Genomic DNA, 22,623 nt, shown 5'->3' with positions numbered 1-22,623 from the left:
GAACTAGTACATTGTCTTGCAGAAGGTGGACACCTTTGCTGAGCATGCCACGTCTCATGGTTTTGATGGCCTCCCGTAATTTCTGCAGCAGTGAGGCATAGTATACCCTAGTGATCATGGTACCCTTTGCTAGGAAATCCATCAATACTACTCCTTGCTGGTCCCATATTATGAGCATGACATTGTCTGCTGAGGGTTGGGCGTGTGCCTTCTTTGGAGGCAGTGAGTCATGCTACTTCCATTGCATCGACTGGACTTTAGTCTCAAGATCATAGTGATGGACCCAGCTTTCATCCTGTGTGATCAGTCTGTTGAAAAAGTTTCCATGGCACATGGGCTAGCGGAACGCACCAAGTATAGATAGGTAGCTACAAGGTGTGTTCGCAGCCCGGGGTCCACCGTGCAGAGATATCTGCTGCTAAGTAATGGCGGATGGACACTGAGCTCACACGTAGGTTAACCTCACCCTGTGTGAAATGTAAGCGACCTCTGTTGCTTCACAGAGTCGTGCTGTACACGGAAACTAATACCCTAACTAGGGTTTTGCTTGCTCTGGTACTCTTCTGTGCTAACCGCACACATGAAGGAACCAGATGCTAAGCCAAGGCTAATTGCCTCCAATGATACTAGCTGCCTGCCTGAATGTACAGCCCCAAAGCTACACAGACTCACACCACATATGTACAGAGTGGTAGAGTATTCACTGGCAACTGCCAAACATAACTGATACTAGCGCATGGCCGTGCGGCCATGCAAACCTTTTATAGTTGCAGCTCTTCAGGACCTTCCTGGTAGACCAATGGGAGCTGCTACAGGACCTGAGCATGTGACCTCTGACCTCCAATGAGAGGTCCTCCCGTGGGCATGCTCAGTGTGTGAAAAGCAGGACTTAGTCCCAGAAAAGCCTGCTCACCGCTGACCAGTGCTGGCTAAAAAGGCAGAGCCTGGAAAGGCAGCAGTAACCATTCACACAGTATCAGGCTGAGCCAAACGCTGGGACCGACGTCTCCGCTGAGCAGGTTCCACTGCGGCTGGAGGAGAATGGGAGACCGCAGCAGACATGGTTCAAGATTCCCCCTGTGTAGCGGTGGGAACTTGACACCTAAAATTACCCCCCCTCCTAGGGCCCCTGCCTCCTTGAACCTCACTATGCTCAAAGGCTGCCATGAGCAGCGGAGTACGAATGTGCTCCACAGGTTCCCAGGTTCTGTCCCCTGGGCCGTGACCCTTCCAGTCCACCAGATAGTATTTCTTGCCACGTACCATCTTGCATCCCAAGATAGAGTTCACCTCGTACTCATCCGTGGATGAACCCGATGTCCTGGCAGATGACTTGGAAAGCCGGGACATATAGACGGGCTTTAAGAGGGAAACATGAAAGGTGTCGGTGATACCAAGGTGCGGAGGAATAGTCAGACAGTAGACCACAGGATTAATCTGTTCCAGAACCTTGAAAGGACCAATGTAACGAGGCGCAAACTTAGTGGACTCAACTCGCAGCCTGATGTTACAGGCGGAGAGCCTCACTAAGTCGCCAGGAGCGAAGGTCGGAGCGGGGCTCAGATGTGCATCAGCAGAAACCCTCATTCTCTTAGAGGCCCGAATGGCATCCTGTGTGCAGTCCCAAATGTCATGTGCCTCCATTGCCCAGTCTGCCACCCTGGACTCCGTGGATGAGACGTGGATGCTGGCCATAATTAAGGAGAAATGGAGTCTTCCCAGTGGTGTCAGCTATGGCGTTGTTCAAAGCAAATTCTGCCCAAGGTAGCAAAGATGTCCAGTTATCCTGCCTAGCAGAGACAAAATGTCACAGGTATGTCACCAGAGTCTGGTTGGCCCTCTCTACCTAGCCATTCGTCTCGGGGTGGTATGCAGAAGATTCAGCTCAATGCAGAGTAAACGACAGAACTCTCTCCAAAACTGAGACACGAACTGGGGACCCCAGTCACTGACAATTTCGTCAGGCATGCCATGTAGACGGAAAATATGTTTTATGAACAATACCGCCAAGGCCCATGCAGAAGTTAACTGTGGAAGCGACAACAAGTGCACCATTTTAGAAAAATGATCGGTGACTACACAGATAACGGTGCAGCTACGAGACTTAGGTAAGCCCACCACGAAGTCCATCCCGACCATCTCCCATGGCCTGTCTGCCACCAGCAGGTGGTAAAGTAGCCTAGCAGGCCATTTCCGAGGAGATTGATTCTTCCAAATACAGTCCCTGATGTCACGAGCCATATGCGGCCACCAGTATGTCCTCGCCAGAAGCACAGATGTCCTCTTGGTCCCAAAATGTCCACCCACCCAGGACAAATGAGCCCAAGAGAGGTCGCAAATTTGATGGTACAAAACTCTTGCCCGGGGGCACAGACTCTAGTGAAACCAGAGCCACGGTTCTCAAGCTCTCAGAAGGGACAAAAAGCTGAGGCTCCTCCTCCTCCTCTGATGACACTACGGAGCGGGAGAGAGCGTCATTACTAGTGTTGAGCGATACCGTCCGATACTTGAAAGTATCGGTATCGGATAGTATCGGCCGATACCCGAAAAATATCGGATATCGCCGATACCGATATCCGATACCAATACAAGTCAATGGGACATCAAGTATCGGAAGGTATTCTCATGGTTCCCAGGGTCTGAAGGAGAGCAAACTCTCCTTCAGGCCCTGGGATCCATAGGGATGTGTAAAATAAAGAATTAAAATAAAAAATATTGATATGCTCACCTCTCCGGCGGCCCCTGGACTTCACGCTGCTAACCGGGAGGCTTCTTTGTTTAAAAAGCGCGCCTTTCGGACCTGTGAATGACGTCCCGGCTTCTGATTGGTCGCGTGCCGCCCATGTGACCGGCACGCGGCCAATCAGAAGCCGCGATGTCATTCTCATTCACAAAACTGCTAATTCTAGGAATTGAGGACCTGCGAATGACGTCGCGGCCTCTGATTGGTCGCGTGCCGGTCACATGGGCGGCACGCGACCAATCAGAAGCCGGGACGTCATTCACAGGTCCGAAAGGCGCGCTTTTTAAACAAAGAAGCCTCCCGGTTAGCAGTGTGAAGTCCAGGGGCCGCCGGAGAGGTGAGCATATCAATATTTTTTATTTTAATTCTTTATTTTACACATCCCTATTGATTCGATACCGATACCCGATATCACAAAAATATCGGATCTCGGTATCGGAATTCCGATACCGCAAGTATCGGCCGATACCCGATACTTGCGGTATCGGAATGCTCAACACTAGTCATTACAAATGTTCTTCTCCCTGGAGAGAAAATAGAGGGTGAAATGGAACCGGGAGAAAAACATGGATCATCTGGCCTGGTGTAAATTTAGCCGCTGGGCAGTCTGTAAGTAAGTAACTTGGAAGGGAAAGCGAGCCCCCTCCAGGAGGTGTCTCCACTCTGAGAAAGCCAACATCATGGCTAGCAACTCCCTGTCCCCGATGGAATACTTCCTCTCTGCTGGTGAGAAGGTCTTGGAGAAGAAGAAGCAAGGATGCTTCCGACCTTGAGCATCCTTTTGGAGGAGGACTGCTCCAGCACCAACAGATGAGGCATCCACCTCCATTATAAACGGCTTATCTACATCGGTGCGATGTAGGATGGGAGCGCTAGCGAAGTGTGACTTAATAGCGAGAAAGGCCTTGGAGACCTCCCCCGACCACAATTTGGGATTTGCTCCCTTCTTGGTGAGGGAAACCAAGGGAACTACCAAAGTTGAGAAGTGGGGAATGAACTGGCGATTGTAATTAATGAACCCCATAAAGTGCTGCACCGCTTTAAGAGAATGGGGTTCCTGCCAGTCCATCACAGCCTGTAGCTTGGCAGGATCCATAGCCAATCCCTGGACAGAGGTGATATAGCCTAGGAAAGGCAAGGACTCCTGCTTAAACACACACTTCTCCAACTTGGCGTAGAGGGAGTTTGCCCGTAAGAGGTCGAAGAATTTGCAAACATCTCTCCGGTGGGAGTCTATATCTGAAGAGTAGATGAGAATATCATCCAGATAGACTACGACCGAGGTGGTGAGCATATACCGGAAGATGTCGTTCACAAAGTCTTGGAAAGCGGCTGGGGCATTACAGAGCCCGAAGGGCATCACCAGATATTCATAGTTCCCAACCCTGGTATTAAAAGCCGTCTTCCATTCGTCTCCCTCACGGATGCGAATCAGGTTGTAAGCACCCCGCAGATCTAAGTTAGTAAATAAACTTGCCCCCGTAGCCTATCAAAGAGCTCAGATATCAGGGGTAGTGGGTACTTATTCTTAATGGTGATGGCGTTAGTAGTTAGAAGGCTGTAGTCTATGCATGGATGTAGTTCTCCACTCTTCTTCTGCACGAAGAAGAACCCAGCCCCTGCAGGTGACACTGACTTCCTAATGAATCCTCTTGCCAGATTCTCTTGGATGTACTGTGACATTGCCTCCATCTCCGGAAGAGATAACGGATAGACTCGACCCTGGGGAGGCTCTGCACCAGGGAAGAGATCAATAGGACAGTCATAGGGGTGGTGAGGCGTAAGGGTCTCCGCAGCCCTTTTGGAAAATACATCCGCATAGGTTCAATAGTGCTTGGCGAGAGAGGAAAGATCTGCGGGTACCTCAGTTGTAGCAACTTGAATGCACTCCCTCTGACATCTACCCTCACAGGATTTACTCCATCCCAAAATTCTCCCCGAGGACCACTCTATAGGAGGAGAGTGGTAGCATAGCTATAGTATCCCCAGCAAGACCTCATCTATTCCCTCGGGAATGACTAGTAGGGAAATAATCTCCTGTTGAGATGGAGACATGGAAAGGGTGAAAGGAATGGTTTGGTGTGTAATTTGTGAGGCTAGTATCGACCCATTTACCACTCAAATGGTCACAGGTTTGGCGAGCATCACCAGGGGTATTGCGTGTCGTTGGGCGAAAGCAGATGACATAAAAATGCCCTCCACCCCTGAGTCCACGCAAAGCTCTACCATAAGAGTGGATGGGCCTATGGTAATTGTCCCCTTGAAGGACAATTTGGAGGAAAACCTCGCTGTGTCTAGTGTACCTCCTCCGACTACCACTAGACGCTGATGTTTTCCCGACTCATTAGAACACCTCGAGGCAAGGTGTCCTGACTGCCGGCAAACATGACAGACCTTAAGTGTTCGAGTGGTCCGGGACTTAGATCCCACTCGTGACACCTCCATGGCCTCATGTGACTCGGACGCCTGGACCGGAGATTCCAGAGTTTCGGCGAAGGTGGGAGCCAGCCGAAACCTCTGCCTACACTGGGCTCGCTCCAACCTTCGCTCGTTAAAACGAAGGTCGATGCGAGTTGATACTGTTTGAGCTCCTCCAGTGTGGCAGGAATCTCCCTAGTGGCCAAAGCATCCTTCACATGGTCAGCCAGCCCCCTCCAAAATACCGGGATGAGGGCTTTATCCGGCCACTCCAGCTCGGATGCTAAAGTCCGGAAGTGGACGGCAAAATGGCAGACTATGGACTAACCCTGAGTCAATGCCAGCAGTTGGAGCGCTGTATCATGGGTGACTCGAGGTCCTAAAAAGACCTGTTTCAGAGTGACCAAAAACCGAGGAGCACTCTGCACCACATGATCGTCGCGCTCCCACAGCGGCGTAGCCCACTCCAACGCCCTGTCCGACAGAAGAGAAATAATGAATCCCACCTTTGCCTGCTCTGTGGCAAAACGTGCAGCCAGGAGCTCGAGGTGTATACCGCACTGGCTCACGAAGCCCCTACATGATTTACTGTCACCAGAGTACTTCTCTGGCAGCGGGAGGTGGGATAAGGTCGGAACAGAGGTGGCAGTGGTTAAAGTTGCTGCAGCCACGCTAGCAGCCTGAACAGCTATTTCGGTAACATCCACAGCTGAGGTTGCACGCTCGAGAGCCGCCAACCTGCCCTTCAGCTGCTGGATGTACCCCTGCAATCGCTGTTCTTCCGCCATTACTTAGCCAGACCCTGGCGCTAGTATACTGTTAGGGCTAGCGGAACGCACCGAGTAGAGATAGGTAGCTACAAGGTGAGTTCGCAGCCCGGGGTCCACCGTGCAGAGATATCTGCTGCTAAGTAATGGCGGATGGACACTGAGCTCACACGTAGGTTAACCTCACCCTGTGTGAAATGTAAGCGACCTCTGTTGCTTCACAGAGTTGCGCTGTACACGGAAACTAATACTCTAACTAGGGTTGTGCTTGCTCTGGTACTCTTCTGTGCTTACCGCACACATGAAGGAACCAGATGCTAAGCCAAGGCTAATTGCCCCCACTGACGCTAGCTGCCTGCCTGAATGTACAGCCCCAAAGCTACACAGACACACCACATATGTACAGAGTGGTAGAGTATTCACTGGCAACTGCCAAACATAAATGATACTAGCACATGGCCATGCGGCCATGCGAACCTTTTATAGTTGCAGCTCTTCAGGACCTTCCTGGTAGACCAATGGGAGCTGCTACAGGACCTGAGCATGTGACCTCCGACCTCCAAGGAGAAGTCCTCCTGTGGGCATGCTCAATGCCTGAAAACCAGGACTTAGTCCCAGAAAAGCCTGCTTGCCGCTGACCAGTGCTGGCTACAAAGGCAGAGCCTGGAAAGACAGCAGTAACCATTTGCAGAGTATCAGGCTGAGCCAGACGCTGAGACAGATGTCTCCGCTGAGCAGGTTGCACTGCGGCTGGAGGAGAATGGGAGATCACAGCAGACATGGTTCGAGATTCCCCCAGTGCAGCGATGGGAACTCGCACCTAACAATTAGTATGTTAAGTAGGTTTAAAATTTGTTGATTGTTTTATTTTATATTTCACTCCATCGAAAAATAATATTATATATAATTTTCACACCTAATTTAAAACTTCTAATTCCTTTTGTGCACATGGACATTAGCAGCAATAGATTCCCTCAGACCCTACTTGTTTGCATGGAAACCTTCTGATCTTCTAATGTGAGCATGCTCTAATCTGGGCACAGATCATTATGAAGGGAGGGGAAGGAAGTGATCTATTAAAAAGATCTATTGTGAATCCTGAGTTATCTACTGTATATACAGGTGTTAACTTTCATTGTAATCATGTCTGTGATGATGATGTGGCTAGAGAAAAGTCTTCAAAAACAGGAAGTGTGAGCCTAGTATATGGTCTAGTGGCGAGTGTGAAAATGTTAGATTTTTGTATTTTTTAATATCGATAGAGTTATGTAAAATTGAAAAAAATCATAATTTTTCCTAAATATATTTACAAAGAAACCTGATTTAGACCATATGTCAATTTTCCTTGGCTTCTATGGGTTAGGTAGTTAATTGAATTTTTAGTTGAACGTTTTTTTTTTATTGCTATTGTTTCAGTTCCGTTCAGGCATTAAAGTCCACTTTTTCTATTTTTTTGTGCTGTTTTCTTTTTTTACTATTGTTTCAGTTAGAAATCCTTGAATGATTCAATTATTCTAATAGGTTATATGTTTCCCTCAGATTTCTAGGATTTTATCATTATATTATGTTTTATTTATTTTGCTTTTTCATTGATGTTTGCATTGCTCTTCTTGATATTGCATTAGAAAGGAATATTGATTTAGAGGTGCATAGTTTTGTCTTGTTATCATTAGCACAATTTATGCATCCTGCCTTGCAATATCCTATTGTTATTCTGGTAATATAGATATATTTCAAAATGAATAAGTACTTAACAAAATATGTGGCAGATTTATTGGCCCTGCATGATTCTGTCAGTCAGCATTTCTGCACACGTACAGAGAAATCAATTTTGAAATCACTTTTGTGAAATGGAAAGCTGCCTGGCATTAAACATTACTATCCACTCACCTTCTGATGTATCTTTCTTTTAAGGAATAACAAATTGTCCTTACAAAGACTATCATTTTTTCTTTAGAGTCATCAAATCAAATCTGCAGTGACTTTCATCCACACTGCTGTAGCAGTTGCAGCAATTCAATACCGCTCTCTTGCTTTACAGCAAGGATAATCTGTTGTTACACAGTATGATAGTCGGGGTGGTTAGAAAATAAAACATATATCCACCGTTCAACCCTTTTTACCTGCAAATTTTTATTGCTCAAGGGTGCACTAACCCCCCTCCCCCAAAAAAAACCCTTAAATGTTTTTTTCTCCAACAAAGTTTATTTTTTTATCCTGAGTCCAAGTAATATGAAGTAATGCACCATTTTTTTTGCTAGCCCCTTAGTGACTGGGCCAAATTTTTGAAATCTGACCAATGTACCTTTATGTGGCAATACAGGTGCTTCTCACAAAATTAGAATATCATCAGAAAGTTAATTTATTTCAGTTCTTCAAAACAAAAGGTGAAACTAATATATCATATAGAGCCATTACAAACAGAGTGATCTATTTCAAGTGTTTATTTCTGTTAATGTTGATGATTATGGCTTACAGCCAATGAAAACCCAAAAGTCATTATCTCATTAAATTAGAATAATTAACAAAAAGCACCTACAAAGGCTTCCTAAGCGTTTGAAAATGTCCCTTATTCTGTTTCAGTAGGCTCCATAATCATGGGGGAGACTGCTGACTTGAGAGATGTCCAGAAGGCAGTCATTGACACACTCCACAAGGAGGATAAGCCACAAAAGGTCATTGCTAAAGAAGCTGGCTGTTCACAGAGTATTGTATCCAAGCATATTAACCCCTTACTGACATAAGGCGTATTAGTACGCTGACGTCAGTATCCCCCGCTTTGATGTGGGCTCCGGTGGTGAGCCCACATCTTTCTGGGGAGATGTCAGCTGTTTTGAACAAACTCTGACAGCAGCATTTAAATCGCGCTACCGGCCAGTGGGCCGGAAATATGTACACCGGTGACCTCCATTGCATTGTCTGGGGTCATCAGTTAGTCAGCATGACAACCATAGGTCTCCTTGAGACCTCTATGGTTGTCAGTGCCAGATTGCTATGAGTTCCACCCAGTGATTGGCGCCCATAGCAACTCAGCAATTCAGCTACATAGAGGCGATCTGATCATCAAGAGCCTCTATGTAGCTGAGACAATCGAGTTGTGCCAGCTTCTAGTCTTCTATGGAGACTATTGAAGCATGGCAAAAGTAATAAAAATGTTTTTAAAAATATAAAAAAAATAATAAAAGTTTATATCACTACTCTGTCCTCCTCCTCCTGGACCTGTCCTCTGCCTTTGACACAGTGGACCATTCCCTGCTGCTGCAGACCCTCTCATCCCTTGGCATCACAAAATTGGCCCTATCCTGGATCTCATCATACCTAACTGACCGTACATTCAGCGTCTCCCACTCACACACCACCTCCTCACCTCGCCCCCTATCTGTCGGAGTCCCGCAAGGTTCAGTTCTAGGACCCCTGCTCTTCTCCATCTACACCTTTGGCCTGGGACAGCTCATAGAATCTCACGGCTTTCAGTATCATCTCTATGCTGACGACACACAGATCTACATCTCTGGACCAGATATCACCTCCCTACTAACCAGAATCCCTCAATGTCTGTCCGCTATTTCATCCTTCTTCTCCACTAGATTTCTAAAACTTAACATGGACAAAACAGAATTCATCATCTTTCCCCCATCTCACGCGATCTCCCCAACGAACCTATCCATTACAGTAAACGGCTGCCCACTCTCCCCAGTCCCACAAGCCCGCTGTCTTGGGGTAATCCTTGACACTGATCTCTCCTTTAAACCACATATCCAAACCCTTTCCACTTCCTGCCGCCTCCAACTCAAAAATATTTCACGGATCCGCACATTCCTAAACCAAGAATCTGCAAAAACCCTAGTCCATGCCCTCATCATCTCCCGCCTTGACTACTGTAACCTCCTGCTCTGTGGCCTCCCCTCTAACACTCTTGCACCCCTCCAATCTATTCTAAACTCTGCTGCCCGACTAATCCACCTGTCCCCCCGCTATTCCCCGGCCTCTCCCCTCTGTCAATCCCTGCACTGGCTCCCCATCACCCAGAGACTCCAGTACAAAAGCCTAACCATGACATATAAAGCCATCCACAACCTGTCTCCTCCATACATCTGTGACCTCGTCTCCCGGTACTTTCCTGCACGCAACCTACGATCCTCACAAGATCTCCTTCTCTACTCCCCTATTATCTCCTCTTCCCACAATCGCATACAAGATTTCTCTCGTGCATCCCCCCTACTCTGGAATGCTCTACCACAACATATCAGACTCTCGCCTACCATCGAAACCTTCAAAAAGAACCTGAAGACCCACCTCTTCCGACAAGCCTACAACCTGCAGTAACCACCGATTGACCAAACCGCTGCACGGCCAGCTCTACCCTCACCTACTGTATCCTCACCCATCCCTTGTAGATTGTGAGCCCTCGCGGGCAGGGTCCTCTCTCCTCCTGTACCAGTTGCGACTTGTATTTTTCAAGATTATTGTACTTGTTTTATTATGTATACCCCTCCTCACATGTAAAGCGCCATGGAATAAATGGCGCTATAATAATAAATAATAATAATAAATAATAATAATAATATCACCCCTTTTTTGCCCAATTCAAAATAAAACAATAAAAAATTCACACCTACATATTTGGTATCGCCGAGTTCAGAATTGCCCGATCTATCAATAAAAAAAGATTAACCTGATCGCTAAACGTAGCAATAAAAAAAATCAAAACGCCAGAATTACTTTTTTGGTCGCCGTGACATTGCATTAAAATGCAATAACATATGATCAAAAGAATGTATCTGAACCAAAATGGTATCATTAAAAATATCAGCTCGGCATAAAAAAATAAGCCCTCACCCAACCCGAAATCATGAAAAATGAAGACGCTACGGGTATTGGAAAATTGCGCAATTTTTTTTTTTTTTAGCAAAGTTTGGTATTTTTTTTCACCATTTAGATAAAAAAGAACCTAGACATCTTTAGTGTTCATGAAATCATAATGACCAGAAGAATCATAATGGCAGGTCAGTTTTAGCATTTAGTGAACCTAGCGTAAAAGCCAAACAAAAAACAAGTGTGGGATTGCGCTTTTTTTGCAATTTCACAGCACTTGGAATTTTTTCCCATTTTCTAGTACATGACATGGTAAAACCAATGGTGTCTTTAAAAAGTACAACTTGTCCTGCAAAAATAAGCCCTCACATGACAATATTAAGGGAATAATGAAAACTTATGGCTCTGGGAAGGAGGTTAGCGTAAACCGAAAACTCAAAACCGAAAAAGCTTCAGTCATGAAGGCGTTAATGGAAAGTTGAGTGGAATGAAAAAGTGTGGTAGAAAAAGATGCACAAGCAACCAGGATAACCACAGCCTTGAAAGGTTTGTTAAGAAAGGGCCATTCAAAAATTTGGGGAAGATTCACAAAGAGTGGATTACTGCTGGTATCATTACTTCAAGAGCCACTACACACAGATCTATCCATGACATGGGCTACAAGTATTGCATTCCTTGTGTCAAGCCACTCATGACCAATAGACAACAACAGAAGCGTCTTACCTGGGCCAAGTAGAAAAGGAACTGGACTGTTTCTCAGTGGTTCAAGGTGTTGTTTTCAGATGAAAGTAAATTTTGCATTTCATTTGGAAATCAAGGTCTCAGAGTCAGGAGGAAGAGTGGAGAGGCACACTATCCAAGCTGCTTGAGGTCTAGTGTGAAGTTTCCGCAATCAGTGATGGTTTGGGGAGCTATGTCATCTGCTGTGTCACAGCTGTGACCGCCCGTGATTCTCACCTCTTTCCTTCCACTTCCCAGTATGATGCTGATTGGGTTCCTCTCCGCATCTCGCCGGCACTTCCTGGTTCTTAGCTGCTTCTGGGATCCCGGTGCCCGCTCAAGCACCCTGGGCAGCTTAGGTTATGGCCACGTGCTCCTCCAGCGCCTTATGCGGCCGGGATGTCTTGACCTGGAAGCCCTGTCCTGTTACGATGACAGCTACTGGGTATATCAGGCTGCTTCCTGCTAGAGTTTGTGCCTGATTATTGTTAGTATCTGCCCTGGTGCCAGCCTTGGTGCTTGAGCTTTTGCTGGTCTGTACTCAGGTCCCCGTGTGCTTCTCTGCATGCTAATTCTAAGTGAGCTTTATCCTGCTCTGATCTTACTGTCTTTCAGTGCCAGTCTTCAGTCCCTAGACTTGGATCCTGCCCTGTCTCTTCATTCCCTGGTACCCGGATCCTGTCCCAACACCTTCATCTCCCACCACTGATACCACATACCTGTCTGTCCCTAGTTGTTATTGTCTGTTCTCCGGTGCTCTCTGTCATCTCACCATCTGACTTTGTCTATTCAGTCACCTATGATCCGCCCCGCTGGTACCGGCTGTCGTGGTATTTAACCCCATTGGGCCTACCCCTGATGCTCCCTGTATAGGGGGTGGTTTCACTAGGTCAGCTCACCCAGGGCTGCACCGGTATCACGACCCAGAGGGTCTCCTCTAGGAGGTGTTACATGCTGGTGTAGGTCCACTGTGTTTTATCAAGATTAAAGTCAGCACAGCTATCTATCAGGAAATTCTAGAGCACTTCATGCTTCCCTCTGCCGACAAGCTTTTTGGAGATGGAAATTTCATTCTCCAGCAGGACTTGGCACCTGTCCACACTGCCAAATGTACCAATACCTGGTTTAAAAGCAACACTTTCACTGTGCTTGATTGGCCATCAAACTCACCTGACCCTAACCCCATAAAGAATCTATGGTGTATTGTCAAGAGGAAGATGAGAGACACCAGACTCAACAATGCAGACGAGCTGAAGGCTGCTAACAAAGCAACCTGGGCTTCCATAACACCTCAGCAGTGCAACAGTCTGATTGCCTCCATGCCATGCTGCATTGATGCTGTAATTGATGCAAAAAGAGCCCCGACCAAGTATTGATTGTATTTACTGAACATACATTTCAGTTGTCCAACATTTCTGATTTAAAAATCATTTTTCAAGCTGGTGTTATAAAGTATTCTAATTTACTAAGATAATGATTTTGGGGTTTTCGTTGGATGTTAGCCATAATCATCAACATAAAAAGAAATAAACACTTGAAATAGGTCACTCTGTTTGTAATGACTGTATATAATATATGAGTTTCACTTTTTGTATTGAAGAACTGAAATAAATTAACGTTTTGATGATATTCTAATTTTGTGAGAAGCACCTGTAACTCTGGAATGCTTCAACAATTCCGAGTGATTTTGAGATTGTTATTCCGTGGCACATTATAATTTATGATAATGGTAAATTTAGGTCGATATGTTTTGTGTTTATAAAAATTATCAGAAATTTTACAAAAATGTAAAACAAATTGCAATTATCAAACTTTGAATGATTATCCCTTTAATCCAGATAGTCATACCACAGAAAAACATTAATAAAAAACATTTCCCACGTGTTTACCTTACATCAGCAAGACAAATAGATAGGTTGATAGATAGATAGATATGGGATAGATCGATGGATAGATAGATATGGGATAGATGCTGTAGATCTATAGATCTATCTATCTATAGGTCTATATACTTCACAAAAACAGGCAGCAAGGCTTGAGAAAGTCTCATTCAGAGCCGAAACGTTGCACGGTGATGTGGGTATAATAAAACCCTGCACATTTTTCTAAGAATTTGGAGTGCTGCCTGTTTTTGTGAAGTATATTGACCAAGAACAACCAGTGGACAGGTTGTTTGGGGGCCTTGCAGCCGAAAATAAGTATTGGATTTGTGCTGTTCCATTTTTTTATTGCTATCTATAGGTCTATCTATCTGTCTCATTCTATCTATCTATCTATCTATCTCATTCCTTCTATCTATCCAATATCTATCTATAGATAGATAGATAGATAGATAGATAGATAGATAGATAGATATGGGATAAATAGATAGATAGATAGATAGATAGATAGATAGATAGATAGAAGGAATGAGATAGGTAGATACATATATCTATAGATATATCTATTTATCTATAGATATACCTATAGATATATAGGTATATCTATAGATAAATAGATAGATATATCTATAAATAGATAGATAGATATATGTATAGATAAATAGATATATCTCTAGATATATGTATCTAACTATCTCATTCCTTCTATCTATCTATCCCATATCTATCTATCTATTTTATGTTTATAGCCTGGGAAGGGGGTAATACCGATGGATCTTCCGAGGCAATGACTATCAGTCTGCAGCTGTCTGTGTAGCCTTTACTGTCTATTAAAATAGAGGGACCCCAAAAACATGACGTGGGGTCCCCCTATAATTTTTAGCCAGAAAGGCTATGCAGACAGCTGCAGGCTGATATTCATAGCCTAGAGAGAGGGCCATGGATATTGCCTCCCCTGGCTACAAATATCAGCACTCAGCTGCCCCAGAAATGGCACATCTGTAAGAAGCGGCAATTCTGGCACTTAGCCTCTCTCTTCCCACTGCCCTATACCTGTGGCATATGGGTTAATAAGGGATTAATGTCATCTTTGTATTGTACGGTGACATCAAGCCTGGTTTTTAATGGAGAGGCGTCAATAAGATATCTATCCATTACTAATCCTATAGTAGTGAAAAGGTTAAGAAATACACACAGCCAGAAAAAAGTATTTTAATATTCTTAATTTCACCATACTTACAATCACGCCTAATTCCCCAAAGCCACCGATCATCTGCAAAAAAATAAAAAATCATAAACCAATCGTATACTCCCTGGTCTGACGCAGTCCAATTAATAGCGAGTGTTCCACAATGATCTCGGGTTATGTCACTGCTCTATAGGCCTCCAGTGACACACTGACAGGAGACAATGGCTCCTGCAGTGCATTGCTGAAGAGGATACTTGAGTTCATTGTCTCACTTTACGGCAATGCTGTGTGGGGATTTTCTCACACAGCTTTGCTGGCAAGATAATGAACTTAAGTGACCTCTCTCCCGGCAGTGGCGGAGGGAAATACATTGTCAGTTCATAGCGGGGCCCCTGTAGAGCGCTGACATTGCCCAATATTACTGTTCTACGCGGGAGATCGTCGTGGGACACTCATTATTAACTGAACTATGGCGGAAAGGTAAGTATAGATTGGTTTATTATGCTATTTTTATTACAGGAGAATCGAGGGCTTCGGGGACTAGGTGATTCGTAAGTATGTACTCTATGTTATGTGTTGTATGTTATATATGTTTTTTTTAACTACTGAACACAGCCATTGTCTGATGGGACTACTTTCCTATCATCGGCAATGCTGTCACTGTGAGAATTCATTGCCGGATGGGAACAGTAATTCCACCAGACAGTGGCTTCCCACACAGACACACACACACACACACACGGACACACACACACAGACACACGCACACACACAGACACACAGGGACACAGACCAGTACACACACATACAGGCAGACACCGGCACACACAGGGACACATGCACACACACAGGGACGCACACACCTGCACACAGATTTACGCAGACACTGGCACACACACATACACGCACATAGCTCCACCCACACACTCCCTCCTCCCGATCTGCAGCATTTCATCTGCAGCAAAACCACAGATCTTTTTTACATCTGCGGTTTTGCTGCTGATGTGACTGACTCAATGGAAGTCAATGGGTGCAGAAACGCCTCAGATCCACAAAAAGAATTGACATGCTGCGGAAAAAAACCCACTGCAAATCTGCGTGTTTTTTTACGCAGCATGTGCACAACAAATATCAATTTCACCTAGACTAACACTGGCTGTGCACTACACTGCGGATTTGATGTGAATCCGTGCAGCCAAAAACGCCGCTGAAACGCATCCAAATCTGCATCATATGCACATAGCCTAAAAATGTAGCAGTATTTTTTCAAAGAAATTTACAAAATTTACGTTTTGAGGGACCTATCCAAGTTTGAAGTGACTTTGGGGGTCCTATATATTAGAAAACCTCCAAAAAGTGATACAATTTTAAAAACAGCACCCCTCGACATATTGAAAACTTCTCTCAGGTTGTTTATTAACCCTTCAGGTGTTTTTCAGGAATTAATGCAAGGTGACATAACAGGAATGAAAAAGTGTATTTTTACCACCTAAATGTCACTAACTTCTGAACAGGTCACTATAGCCAGCAGACTCTAAAGGTACCTTCACACTCAGCGACGCTGCAGCGATACCGACAACGATGTCGATCGCTGCAGCGTCGCTGTTTGGTCGCTGGAGAGCTGTCACACAGACAGCTCTCCATCGACCAACGATGCCGGTAACCAGGGTAAACATCGGGTTACTAAGCGCAGGGCCGCGCTTAGTAACCCGATGTTTACCCTGGTTACCAGCGTTAAAGTTAAAAAAAACAAACACTACATACTTACATTCCGCTGTCTGTCCCCGGCGCTCTGCTTTCCTGCACTGACTGTGAGCACAGCGGCCGGAAAGCAGAGCGGTGACGTCACCGCTGTGCTTTCCGGCTGGTCGGCGCTCACAGCCAGTGCAGAGAAGCACAGCGCCGAGGACAGACAGCGGAAGGTATGTAGTGTTTGTTTTTTTAACTTTAACGCTGGTAACCAGGGTAAACATCGGGTTACTAAGCGCAGCCCTGCGCTTAGTAACCCGATGTTTACCCTGGTTACCAGTGAAGACATCGCTGAATCGGCATCACACACGCCGATTCAGCGATGTCTGCAGGGAGTCCAGCGACGAAATAAAGTGCTGGACTTTCTGCAGCGACCAACGACATCACAGCAGGATCCTGATCGCTGCTGCATGTCAAGCTGAACGATATCGCTAGCCAGGACGCTGCAACGTCACGGATCGCTAGCGATATCGTTCAGTGTGAAGGTACCTTAAGGCTGCTATTTGGCCATGAGTTGCCATGATCTCAGTTTGCCGATGAGATTAAAACGGAATCCCCCACAATCTGTTAACCATTTATCTGATGTAGTCACTATTGACAGCAGCAACTAAGGTGTTAAACAGACATGGATTGTGCCAACACTGATCGTGGCTGATACAGCAAGTTGTCAGCTATAGTGTACAGCTGACAGCTGCTGGATTGTCACCTGTATGGGGATGCTATTCTCTTATATCTCAGTTCAGTAAAAAGATGTATTGGTGGTCATTAAGGGGTTAAATGAGATATTCTTGCATTTAAAGTGGGACTTGTGTCCTCTGTGAGATATTAAAATATTATTGAAAAAAATATTAGGAAAGTTTTCATAGAAGTTAAAAAATATTTCTCTAAAGATATTACATCCTCAGTCTTTTCGTTTTTACTTCATAATACAGAAGAAAGGGCTAAGGATGTACAACCCAATTCGAAAAAAAGTTGTAAAATGTATAGAAAACAAGAAATGCAATGATTTGCGTAAATCTCCTATACCCATATTTTATTCACAAGTGAACATAGAACACATATCAGAAGGAATGGTAGACTTTTTTTTCCATTTCATTTGAAAAAAACAATAAGTCATTTATAAATCGATAGCAGCAATACATATTAAAAAAGTTTGACATGGTTAAGAAATTTCTGGAAAAATAAGTGGTACTAACGAAAAACATTTGTAGGCTAAATTTTCAGTTAAGCCACATTCCTATGCTTGTTATCGAAGCACAGTCTCCCAAAAGCCCATTCATTAGTGTTCAAAATAATAGCAGTCCAATATGACTAACCAGATTAATCACTGTTTTTGGTATAAATTATATTACCACATGTCAAATAATTTACCAGTTTGTGCAGTAGATTTTGAGAAAACCAACAGATTCGTCATTCATGATCTGCATGTTTTTGAGTATGTGTATTAGAATAATTAATTGATGTACAATAACAAATAGTATTGTGGTACCGTGTTAAGGTACCTTCACACTAAACGACGCTGCAGCGATCCAGACAACGATCCGGATCGCTGCAGCGTCGCTGTTTGGTCGCTGGAGAGCTGTCACACAGACAGCTCTCCAGTGACCAACGATGCCGGTAACCAGGGTAAATATCGGGTTACTAAGCGCATGGCCGCGCTTAGTAACCCGATGTTTACCCTGGTTACCATGATAAAAGTAAAAAAAACAAACGCTTCATACTTACCTTCAGCTGTCTGCCCCCGGCGCTGTGCTTCTCTGTACTGGCTGTGAGCACAGCGGCCGGAAAGCAGTGCGGTGACGTCACCGCTCTGCTTTCCGGGCGCTGTGCTCACAGTGAGTGCAGGAAAGCACAGCGCCGGAGGACAGACAGCGGAAGGTAAGTATGAAGCGTTTGTTTTTTTTTACTTTTAGGATGGTATCCAGGGTAAACATCGGGTTACTAAGCGCCGCCCTGCGCTTAGTAACCCGATGTTTACCCTGGTTACCAGCGAAGACATCGCTGAATCGGTGTCACACACGCCGATTCAGCGATGTCAGCGGGAGAGCCAGCGACCAAAGAAAGTGCTGGCCCTCTAGCCCCGACCAACGACATCACAGCAGGATTCTGATCGCTGCTGCGTGTCAAACTGAACGATATCGCTAGCGAGGACGCTGCAACGTCACGGATCGCTAGCGATATCGTTTAGTGTGAAGGTACCTTTAGCCAGAAAAATCAATGTGAATACTTCTCTGCCAAATGATGACAAAAGTATTTTAGGAGTGATACCTTTATTGGTTAACCAGAAAATAATATGTTTGCAAGCTTTCAGAACACAGGGTCTCCTTCTTCAAGCAAGACTGCAAATAGATTAATAAGAAAAGAGCACAACACTTAAATGATACTACAGTAGGACATTTGTTCAAGGGGGTGGGAGGTGTGATAAGCCAAGGAAATCAAATTAGGCATTCTCTTAAGCCCCCATCACACAAAGCGAGATCGCTAGCGAGATCGCTGCTGAGTCACAAGTTTTGTGACGCAACAGCGACCTCAGTAGTGATCTCGCTATGTGTGACACGTAGCAGCGACCAGGCCCCTGCTGTGAGATCGCTGGTCGTGTTGGAATGGCCTGGACCTTTTTTTGATCGTTGAGGTCCCGCTGGGTAGCACACATCGCTGTGTTTGACACCTTACCAACGACCTCATGACAGGACGTCCCTCATTGAGGTCTGTTAATCGTCATGAAATAGCTGCCATGTGACATCGTTGTACAGGTCGCTACAGGTCGCCGCATTGCTGCTGCGTCGTTGGGGAGATCTCACAGTTTGACATCTCACCAGCGACCACATAGCGATGCAGCAACGATCCCTGACAGGTCGTATCGTTGTCGGGATCGCTGTAGCGTCGCTAAGTGTGACGGGGCCTTTACAAATGGAGAGGCAGTGGGAATAATGTTTTTAGTTATCTGGAGTCCATTTAGTGGAGGTGTGAATTGTATTCATGTAGTGACTCAAATCCAGGTGTTAAATTGAGTCCTAGTGTTAAAAAATTGAACATCTTCATTAGTTTGAATTCCTAAATTTTTCTTTCCCTGTCATCCTTAAAATGACCTTTTAGTATTAAGACTTTTAAATCTGTCATACTGTGTCCAGGTCCAGAGAAATGTTTTCCCACAGGCGTGTCCATTTCATTCCTGATTGTGTGTCTGTGTAGATTCATCCTAGTTTGTAGTTTTTGCATGGTTTCCAATATAGATACTTCCAGGGCACCTCGTACACCAAGTTGGAGGATGTACATGAAAAGGAACTCGTGACCTTATAGTCCTGATTTGTGTTTGGTACACGGACTATATTTGTTGGTAATATGTGGGTACAAGTTTTGCATTTTTTATTGTTACAAGGGAATGTGCCAGTCACTGATGGTGATGAGAGGACACTTCTGACCAGGAGATTCCTTAAGTTAGTGCGCTGTTTACAGGAGAGAAGTGGTAGTTCTGGGACTATGTCTTTCAATTTGTGGTCTCTGTGGAATATGGGATGGAGATCAGCACCAATTTTCCTTAGGATGCTCATGTGGGGGTTATATGTGACCACAATAGGCACCCTGTTGTTATCCTCTCTCAGTTTGTAATCCAAGAGGCCGCTTCTTGGGATCCTTGTAGCCCTGTGGATCTGTTCATCTATTACCAGTGGATGGTATCCTTGTTGTAGGAATGTATTCCTCAGTGATCGCAGCTGAAGTTCCCTGTCTTACAGTCTGAACAGATCTGAATATACCTCAGAGCTTGACTGTAGATGATGGATTTTTTTGTGTGTCTTGGATGAAAGCTGTTCCATCTAAGATAAGCCGGACGTCCTGTTGGCTTATGGTAAATTGATGTTTGTATGGCGTTGTCCTTGATGTATATACTCATGTCCAGAAAATGTATTTGGGTCTTTGAAAAGTTGAGAGTGAGCTTGTTGGTACTTGTTGAAGTTATTGTGGAAGGTGAGTAGATCATCTTTTGAGCCTGTCCATATTATTAGCAGATCATCAATGTAGCGGAAGTATGCAAGAGGTTTAACAGAACAAGATGACAAAAATTCTTCTTCCAGTTTCACCATAAATAAGTTGGCATATTGTGGGGACATTTTGCTTCCCATACACTGTTGGTATAAATTGTTCACAAAAGAAAAATAGTTGTGATGGAGCACAAACCTGATAAATTGCAGTGTTGGTTCTGTGGCTAGATTGTTCTTTTGAAGGAAATATTTACATGCTGCAATTCCATCCTCATGAGGAATGTTGGAATAGAGAGACTCTACATTTAAATGTTGTGCTCTTTTCTTATTAATCTATTTGTGATCATGCCTGAAGAAGGAGCCTTTGTGCTCTGAAAGCTTGCAAACATATTATTTTCAGGTTAGCCAATAAAGGTATCACTCCTAAAATACTTTTGTCATCATTTGGCAGAAAAGTATTCATATTGAGAATAATTAATTGAAAGTGGTGTGGAGTTCAATTATTGAGGTCAGTCCTTCTGAGAAGACATCGGTGTGAATCAGGTGGCCCTTATTTAAGGGTGAAGTCAGGACATGTTGTACATGCATTTCTCCTTGAAAGCCTGAGGGTCGATCAAGAAATTGTTCAGAAGAGCAGCGTACTTTGATTAAAACTTTGATTGGAGAGGGTAAAACTTATAAAGAAGTGCAGACAATGATAGGCTGTTCAGCTAAAATAATCTCCTGACCTCCAATGCTTTAAAATGGAAAGCCAAAACAGAGAGACGTGGAAGAAAAGAGAAGACTACCATTCCAGTGCATGGAAGAATAGCCAGAATGACTCCCGGATGATCAAAGACAGTCTCAAGTTAGGGCCCCGTCACACTTAGCGACGCTAAAGCGATCCCGACAACGATACGACCTGTCAGGGATCGTTGCTGCGTAGCTATGTGGTCGCTGGTGAGATGTCAAACAGTGAGATCTTCCCAATGACGCAGCAGCGATGTAGCGACCTGTACAACGATGTCGTTGGTCATTGTGACCCTGTCACATGGCAGCTATTATGACGATTCAGACCTCAATGAGGGACGTCCTGTGGGACGTTGTAGTCACACAGGCGTGCATTTGCGTTGCCTTTTCCGCGCCCATTCAGTTCCGATTGGTGGTCGCTACTGCGTTCTGATTGGTGGCGGCCTTGCCAAATAAATTAAGGAAAAATGAAAACGCATTTGAGACCCCAAACGATACCTACCGTGCACAAAATATAGGTGTCAGAATGGAAAGGATGGAAGCGCTACTATGTCGCCTTCTGTTGAAGGCATGACCGCCAATCAGAACGCAGTAGCGACCACCAATCGGAGCGGAGGGGTGCGGAAAAGGCAACGCAAATGCACGCCTATGTGTCGGTGTCTGAGTCGTCAACGAGGTCGTTGGTAAGGTGTCAAACACAGCGATGTGTGCTACCCAGCGGGACCTCAACGATCTAAAAAAGGTCCAGGCCATTCCGACACGACCAGCGATCTCACAGCAGGGGCCTGGTTGCTGCTATGTGTCAAACATAGCGAGATCACTACTGAGGTCGCTGTTGCGTCATAAAACTTGTGACTCAGCAGCGATCTCGCTAGCGACCTCACTCAGTGTGAAGTACCCCTTACTTGTGAGCACTGTGACAGAAGATGTCTGTGTGAAGCTAATCTCTTAGGAAGAAGTCTCTGCAAAGTTCCACTGTTAAAAAAAAAAGAAAAAAAAAGAAGACATGTACTGAAGCAGATACAATTTGCCAAAGAACACATCATTTGGCCTAAAGAGAAATGGAGAAACATATTGTGGACCGATGAAAGTAAAATATTCTTTTTGGGTCCAAATACCACAGACAGTTCATCAGATGAACCCCAGACTCTGCATTCAAGCAACGGTACACTCTGAAGACAGTGAAGCACGGTGGAGAAAACATCATGATATGAGCATGTTTCTGTTACTTTGGTACTGGATCTATTTACCACATACCAGGGATCATGGACCAGTTTGCATCTATTAAAATTTTTGAAGAGATCATGTTGCCTTACGCTTAAGATGTTACTGGTGAGAGAAAACCCGGACCACCCATTTTTTCTGTGGGTAATCCAGTTTCCTCCCACACTCAAAGACATACTGGTAAAAAATGTAGATGTAAGCACCAATAGGGACAGTAATAATGATGAATGTAAATCAATATGGAATATTGGCAAAATATATAATGGCTTGCGAAAGTGTTCACCGCCTTGGCTTTTTACCTATTTTGTTACATTACAACCTGTGTTTAAATATTTTTGTAATCCAATTTGCATGTGATGCATGAGCACTAAATAGTCTAAGTTGGTGAACTAAAATGAGAAAAATATAG

At 44.7% G+C, this 22,623-nt stretch overlaps 1 protein-coding gene across 1 annotated transcript in view; it reads left to right on the top strand.

Moving 5' to 3' along the window:
• LOC138671660 (uncharacterized) overlaps window positions 1-22,623 on the top strand; it is a 967,572-nt gene that overhangs the window by 797,753 nt on the left and 147,196 nt on the right. The gene's annotated exons all lie outside the window — the stretch shown is intronic.

Source organism: Ranitomeya imitator, chromosome 3 (assembly GCF_032444005.1).
Source record: "Ranitomeya imitator isolate aRanImi1 chromosome 3, aRanImi1.pri, whole genome shotgun sequence".
NCBI classification, from domain to species: domain Eukaryota; kingdom Metazoa; phylum Chordata; class Amphibia; order Anura; family Dendrobatidae; genus Ranitomeya; species Ranitomeya imitator.
This window is presented reverse-complemented; position numbering and strand designations above follow the sequence as displayed.